General features: G+C 38.3%; 1 long non-coding RNA gene across 1 annotated transcript; it reads right to left on the bottom strand.

Annotated features, from left to right (window-relative positions):
* Positions 1 to 254: 254 nt before the first annotated feature.
* LOC129451207 (uncharacterized) lies at positions 255 to 3841 on the bottom strand. Its single transcript, XR_008646673.2, has 2 exons — positions 2312 to 3841; positions 255 to 383 (listed from the first exon to the last, which is right to left on the bottom strand). It is a non-coding gene; the product is annotated as an uncharacterized lncRNA (long non-coding RNA).
* Positions 3842 to 7869: the final 4028 nt, after the last annotated feature.

A 7869-nucleotide genomic window follows, 5' to 3' on the forward strand; every position in this document is an offset into this window, starting at 1 on the left:
TATTTCCATATTTAACCCTTTATAGGGCACTCATTGAAATCTTTGGAAATTCTAACTTTTAACCTCAGAAAGCCAATGGGGGATGTTACATGACATTCTTTAAAAAAAAAAGTAACAATATTTTTCACCTTTGCATTGCAAATCAAGGTCAACGAAGTTACCATATATGAGCACTTGCCTGTCTAGGGTAAAATAAATTATAGAGAGTGAATTTTTAAAATTTGATAAAAAACACACACAAACTGCAAGGAACATTTATTTATTATAGGCACAAGCTGCAAGGAACATTTATTTAGAGACATGGTCTTGCGGTACTGATACTGGCTTGACTGGGTTTACAGGTACACCAATGGTACCCCTCTTCTCAGCTGCCGAGCAGACAGCTGCAAAAGAAATATGCTTAATATTAAACCAACTCTCATTTATTTGTAAAGGAAAACAGTAACAGCGTAATGTAGATCTACTGGAAAAAAGAGTATTGACATAGAAAATATAAAAACATAATAAAAACAGAAAATTCATTCATAACTACTGTTAGTACCACTTATATTTGCTCATAATTGTGTTTTATCACAAACCAATATTTAGTAATTTAAATCAATTCACACAGTACTAGGCCTCACACTAACAATAAGTACCTTTGTATGCCATTTAACTATAATTGAAAACATACATTTATAAGGCATATGTCTAAAAATGGACATTTGTGCCACTTAGGTGAACAGGGCATATGTAATGATTAGTGATGCACCGAAATGAAAATTCTTGGCCGAAACCGAAAACCGAAAAAAGGAAACCAAGGCCGAAAAACCGAAACCGAAACACCGAAATAAATTATTATGCCAATTATTAGTACAATTGCATTTATGGCTATCACTGTGTGCTAACTTTACTAGGGGTGTGTGACGGATAAAAAAACTCACAGTTCGGATCACATTACAGTTTTTGAGGCACAGATCAGATTATTTTTCGGATCAGCAAAAAGCAGGTGGGAAAAATCTAATAAACAATAAAGAAATTGCAAACATTTATAAAAGAGAACAAAGTTGTACATTAATAAGGTCTGAAATTAGCATTAGGTACAGAGATCAAATTAAATTAATCATAACACAATAAATTAAATATATTATTATTTTTTAGAGCTATTTGTCTCTTTGTCATGGGTTGTTTGATCAACATTAATGACACAGACTTCAGTAGGTTAATCTGACTGTAATCTATACAGACATAAACAAATGTTTTTATTAGAAAAAGAATACTGTGGAGAGAATTTTGTTTATATGTGCCCTGTCAATAACAGAGAGAAATTATGTTTGCTTGTTTTTTTTAAACGCATCTATTCAAATTATTACTCTAGTGCAGCACTGATTTGGAGACATTTACAGTACATTAAAACATTAGGATAGGTGAAGAAAAGAAACCGATCCACCATTGCAAACACAGTTTAGAACAAACAAGAAGACAACAAAGAACAGGAATCAAACAATATGGTAACAAACATGCTCCACAGCTTTCTGTTTATGGATGAAATAAAATTAAAGAAGAAAAACGATAGTATGTGTGCAAATGCTGTCTATTTCCTTTGTATAATTGTTTGTAGTGGAGTGTCCTGTCTAAATATTTTCACGCGCATGCGATGTTGTACGCGGACTGTACGCGCACTGTCCGTGCGGTCTCAAATTTTGGGACCCTCCTGATGACGAAAATGATGGCGCGCATACGCGGACGTCCCTAGTATACTTTCGGCTTTAAGGGCACTTAAACGCATGCATATACAGAGACTGATGGTGAATCCCAAACAGCGCAACAGTCGCTCCACATAAAAACGTTACGTTGTGTTTCATTGCTTTATTCGCCAAATGTACGTTAATGGATTACAGTAAGAGACACATAGCGCGACTCTCTCTAAAGTTTACACATCAAGACATAATCTTTGCAGACGCGTGCAAACAGCTGGACCCTGAGTGAAACCTGCTTGAGCACGAAGGGGAGGGGTGGGACACGACTGATCACCGTGAGGCTGAGTGAAACCCAAGCGCTAGCGCACAGATGAAAGGGGCGCGGTTGACATTCATTTTCGGTTTACATTTTCGGCTGGATTTTTTATTTCGGCCCGAAACCGATAATGGCATTTTCGGCCGAAATTTTCGGCGACCGAAATTTCGGTGCACCCCTAGTAATGATCAAATATGGTGCGTTTAGTTTTCAGTCAAACATTAAGCAAATTTTAAAAAATGCTATGCAAATAACAACAATCTCAATCTTTAGCACAACTATTCAACCAAATAATTTGTGAGTTACATCAACTTACCATGTTTAGTTATGATGTTATAACTATTGCTGTGGGAGAAGCCAGGTTCAAAAAAGTAAAATTTTTGATTTCTGGAAGATGGCTGTGTTTGAGGTGCTCCAGGCCACTACTGATTGGTCAGATGCCTTGATGTTAATATCCGTGAGATAGCTTGATCTCCCCTGATCGGCTAAGAGAAAACTACATGACTCTACTATTCCAAATGAAGGCAGGGGGAGGGCACTTTGAATGTGTGCGGAAGTGACTAAATATGGTTACTTGCCCCATAAAGGGTTAATAACATTAGTTCAAATAAGTTAAATTTTAGTTCAGATTTCTGGTTAACGTTAAAAATGTTGTTGTATATTGTAGCTACACCACCCCCTCTCCCCTTTAATCGAGGTTCGTGTTTATAATAATAGTCTTGTGGGGTGGATTCGTTTAAACTAGTGTAGTCATCTGCTTTAAGCCAGGTTTCTGTTAAACAGAGTGCATCTAAGTTTTGGTCATTAATTATTTCATTAACAATAGGTTCTTTATTGGTAAGTAGGGCTGTCAAAATGGCTGAATAAGTACATTCGAAATTCGTCCTTGAAAAATAATAAAATTCGAATTATATTCGAATTATAAAGACCTACTTTATCTTGGAGAAAATACTCCTAAAAGCCCACAAGAGGGCGCAGCACAAAGCCCCAATAATATAAACAAATCATGCACAGCATATTTTTGGTTAAAACGAATGTTATAAACACTAATAAATTAAAGATAATTTCTTAAATTCATATGCAAAGGAACAAAAGTGCACATAGATATCTGGAAGTGCAAAATGCCTCAACAGCCAGCGTGTGTTGGCTATTAACACAAACATTGTCAAGAAACTATCCATGTATACATTAACAAATTATTTTATTTACCATACATTAATTAATTTTTTTTTATTATTACAGAGCCTCAGTCAATACAGAACACAACGCGTTGTCTTAATTAAATCAAAATTAACCAGTAAATTTGTGCACCTGTAAATGTACAAAACGAATGCCATACATAGACAATGCATATTAATATAGGGCATTTTATATAATATATAAGTAGATAAATGTACGTGTTTCTAATAAAGTATGAAAACGAATGAATCTTTATTTAAGCCAAAATAAGTGGGAAAGATCATTAGTCATATTAATTTTGTCAAGCTTAAACGCTATTCACAACAACTTATATTATATTTTGTGTGTTCCTTGGTTGAAAATATGTAGAAATATATGCGAGTAATAAAGTACAGAACAGAAATGTTTAACTTACGCGCAGAGCGAAGCCGTTAATAAAGCAGACTCTCCGTAATTACCGTAACATAGAAGACGTGCTGAAACAGTCGAGTTGTTAGATGATCATCATGTTTATATTTCACGCAGATAATGTTGATGAAAAACTTGCATATCAAATGTCCAGGTGAAAGTCAAGTTTCCAGTCAGTTATAAAAATAAAGCCACCGCGGCGTTACATTGCAACTCTCTCATATGCGGTGTGGACTCTGTAGATGCACATATGGTTTTAATGTTGCTAAACAATCATCTGTATTATGGAACTTTCGTGTTTATAAGTTATTTTAAACTTTAAAACTGAATTTAGAATCATACTAAATTAATTCTTTCATCTCTGCTAGTTTCACTTTGCGGTTGAATTCCAGTTGATGCTCCAAAAACCAAAGCAGCATCACACAGCCATTTTAATATGTATTCTGTCCGACTCGTAATCCCCACTGTCTTTTCTTGCTATTTTCAAATGAATAACGCTGGCTTGCTCCGCATAGTTGACTGAGCCGTTAACGCTCTGTATAACAATCCGCGTCAGTTACGTCATCATCACGTTGCGTGAGCTTCCTGACACAGGTAAAATTCGAATGCAAAGTTTTACATTCGAATATGCATATTTTTTTTACATTCGACGAATATTCGAACTTCGAATTAAAATTTGACAGCCCTATTGGTAAGCGATCTAATGTTAAGAAGGCCGAATTTTAACATTCGAGGTTCATCTTGTAATGTATTGTTTTCTAATTTTATGTTGATCAAATTTGTACGTGATGTGGCAAGCGGTGCTCTGTATTTGCTTGTTCGGGGAACAGATACAGTTGAAATGTGTTGATATTCTGGTAAGATCGACTCGAAGTGCTGGGATATATGTGATCTTGACATATCATGCCAGCTAACAGACGGACAGTTAAGCTGATCCGTCTGTTTCCTGACCTGGGCCCTGGATAGTCATACTATATCAGAATTAAGACTATTAACCAGATTTCTGGTGAGTATAGCACTTCCTTCTGATGTCGGATGAAGGCCATCTCGGGTTAGGAGGAATGGTCTACCCCAGAAATGCTTCCAATTGTCTATAAACCCTACATTATGCTGAGGGCACCACTTTGACATCCAGCCATTAAGAGACACTAATCTACTACTGTATGTGTTTCATCTCCCCGGTAGGCGGGGAGGGGACCAGAGCATATTACATTGTCTGACATTGTTTTTGCAATTTCACACATCTCTTTAATAGTATCTTTGGTGATTTCCGACTGTCGGAGTCTGGTGTCATTTGTTCCGGCGTGAATAACAATCTTAGAAAACTTCCGTTTAGCATTAGCCAGCACTTTAAGTTTGGATCTAATGTCAGACGTTCTGGCTCCCGGTATACAGTCGACTAAGGTGTTTGGTGCCACAATGTTAGTGTTCCTGAGTATAGAATCTCCAATGACCAGGGCACTTTTAACAGGTGTTTCAGCTAGTGTATTCCTTAGGGGATCGAATCTGTTAGAAAGTACCGTAACGTTATGGGTCTTAGATGGATGCCGTATATGACTATGCCGCCTGACAGTCACCCAGTTAGACCACCGACTTGACTCTGATGTCGGAACCGAGCCATGTGTATTATGATAAACACTATGCGCGCTCGATACAGTATTTGTAATGTTTACATTACAAATACTGTATCGAGTGCGCATAGTGTTCCGACATCAGATGCTAATGTTTACATTAGCATCTGATGTCGGAACCGAGCCATTAGTCTTTTCGCTCGATACAGTATTTACAACAGTAACATTAGCGGTTTTGCTATCCTCAACTAGCGTTCGGATGCGCGATTCTAGTTCAGCAACCTTCTCAGTTAATCTTAATACTTCAATACACTTAGTGCATGTAAACCCATCTATGCTAACGGCAGAAGCTAAACTATACATGTGGCAAGTAGTACATGTTACAATAACAAGCGGAGTCTTACCGCTTTCATGCTGGGCGATGGCGTCTTTGTTTACCCGAACGCGCTCCGCGGAGCTGCATCGCGTGGGGTGTTCGGTTGTGGTACGCCTCAGTCGCCTGCGAACGTCTGGGTCCAGGGTGAACTGGGGCATGCTGAATCTGCGAAGGCCGGGCAGCGGCTCCTCCACAGCTTCCCGATCGCTTTCATGTTGGGCAATGGCGTCTCCGTTCACTCGTTTACGGTCCGTGAAGCTGCATCGCGTGGAGCGCTCGTTTGTTGCATGCCTCGGTCGCTTGTGGACATCCGGAGACATGGTGAAGTGGGCGCTGTAGCTCGCGTTGGATCTGCTCAAACCGATCAACTCCTCCGCAGCTTCCCGCTCAGGCGAGGACAGGTCAGAAAAGCATATATCAGATGAATCCGCCATTAGATCGGAAAATGCTAGCTTCAGTCGGCAGCGTTTGTTGATGCTAGCGGGCTATAAGTGTTTTGTGTCTTAAACTCTTCACTGATGACTTTAAATCCCGAATGTATTTGCTTTGCACATCCTTAACAAGCATGTGTATGACGATGAATAAAGAAAAGAGGCGTGTTCAATAAGCAAATGACATCAAACACTCTCCCTGTAATTTGATGTTACATGCCTGTTGGTTTTTGCAGCACCGGATTAAGTTGAACAAGCCAAATGTCAGGGATCAAATGTTGGAAGACAGTAAAGCGCGTCTACATAGAACACACAGGGCTCTGCAGTGCGAGTATTTCACTCGCATGTGCGCATAAAAATAGTTAGAGTGACGGGCTGTTCTCAATACACTGAACAGCAGCGCAATCGATTTCACATGGAAAGCATGCAAGAGGACGGGGTCGCAATGTTTGACATAGAAAGCAAGGAAGAGGACGGGTCGCAATTGGAACATAACAGGATGAGCCAGTGAGCCAATCACTGAAATAGTGTGGGAATGTGCGGGAAATGCTGGATTTTAAAGGAATAGTCTACCCTTTTGCCATATTAAACTATGTTATTACTAGGGGTGTAAATCGGCGCCTTCATGACGATTCAATCCGATCCCGATTTCTTAGGTCAACGATTCGATTCTTTTCGATTCTTCAGAATTCCCCATGATCCGATTCGATCCGATCCGATTCAATTCTAGATATTTTTTAGGGCTGTCAAAAGATTAAAAAATTTTATCTGTTCTAAATTTACCCTAATTTAACTTTTTTCAAGTTTTTAAGGCTCTAATCAACATGGATTTGGACAAATATTTATGCTATATGCAAATGTATGTTTACAACAGCCTGTTTACATTTTCAACAGAACCATCAGCCATAGTTTTATATTTAATTTTCCTTTAGAAGACCTTGTTCTTTCTCCATTTCTGTTTGCTGCTGCATCATTTGTGACCTGTGCTTGCAAATTGAGTTGGGATGAGCAAATTTTCTTAAATTAGTTAACATTTAACAAACATTTAACATTAAAAAACTTCAAAACAATGCATGATTTGTTGGAATCCTAATTCAAGGGTTTAATATAGCCTAATGTTACACAACAGATACTTTTCCTCAAACAGTTAACCAAACATTCACTTCAGATATAACAGATTATATGTCATACCTGCGTGAATTCTTGTCAAAACAGATATTTTTAAAACTGTAATTTTAAATGTCTATATCAGGGTCACGCATTCGCGGGTTTGTGTGCATGCGCGTCAGACGTCAGCGTCTGGAAGATTGCTTTTGAGTCACTCTTAATAACTCTTTTAACATCAATCAGGTCCAAAACTTTATCTCTTTTAATAATTATTTTAACATCAAGCAATGTATTTTCTGTAATTTCTGCATGCTTTAAAAACGAAACCGAAAGTGAATGAAGACGCATCTTTGCTTTAGATTATGGATTTGGGACAGTATACACTTCTCATGAAACGTACAGATAAGGATTATTTTAGATGTTTAATGACCATTTAGAGCATTGGATTCGCTAGACGAGAGCTTAATGTTCTTATTTGTATGAAAACCTCCTCGCGCGGGTCACTTGCTGCGTCTCAATTCATCCAGCTGTGGGCTAGACAAAGGCTCAAACAGAAATTGCGTGTTGCGCTGACGGTTCCATCGCTTTTAAAAGACTTTGCAATGTGTGTGAACAACAGATTGTGAAACGTAAATAACGCGTGTGAAGCGGTGTGACATAGAAGATAACAATGAGGTTAGTGAGCGCCACGCGCAGCTTAATAATAGTTGGTTGTACGCATATGTCTGAGCGAATGCTGAAAATAGACAGGCGAGCAGACAGGCGGCAAAATAAACACATTAATAATCGATCCTCTTGCGGA

This window comes from Misgurnus anguillicaudatus, chromosome 8 (assembly GCF_027580225.2).
Source record: "Misgurnus anguillicaudatus chromosome 8, ASM2758022v2, whole genome shotgun sequence".
NCBI lineage: Eukaryota > Metazoa > Chordata > Actinopteri > Cypriniformes > Cobitidae > Misgurnus > Misgurnus anguillicaudatus.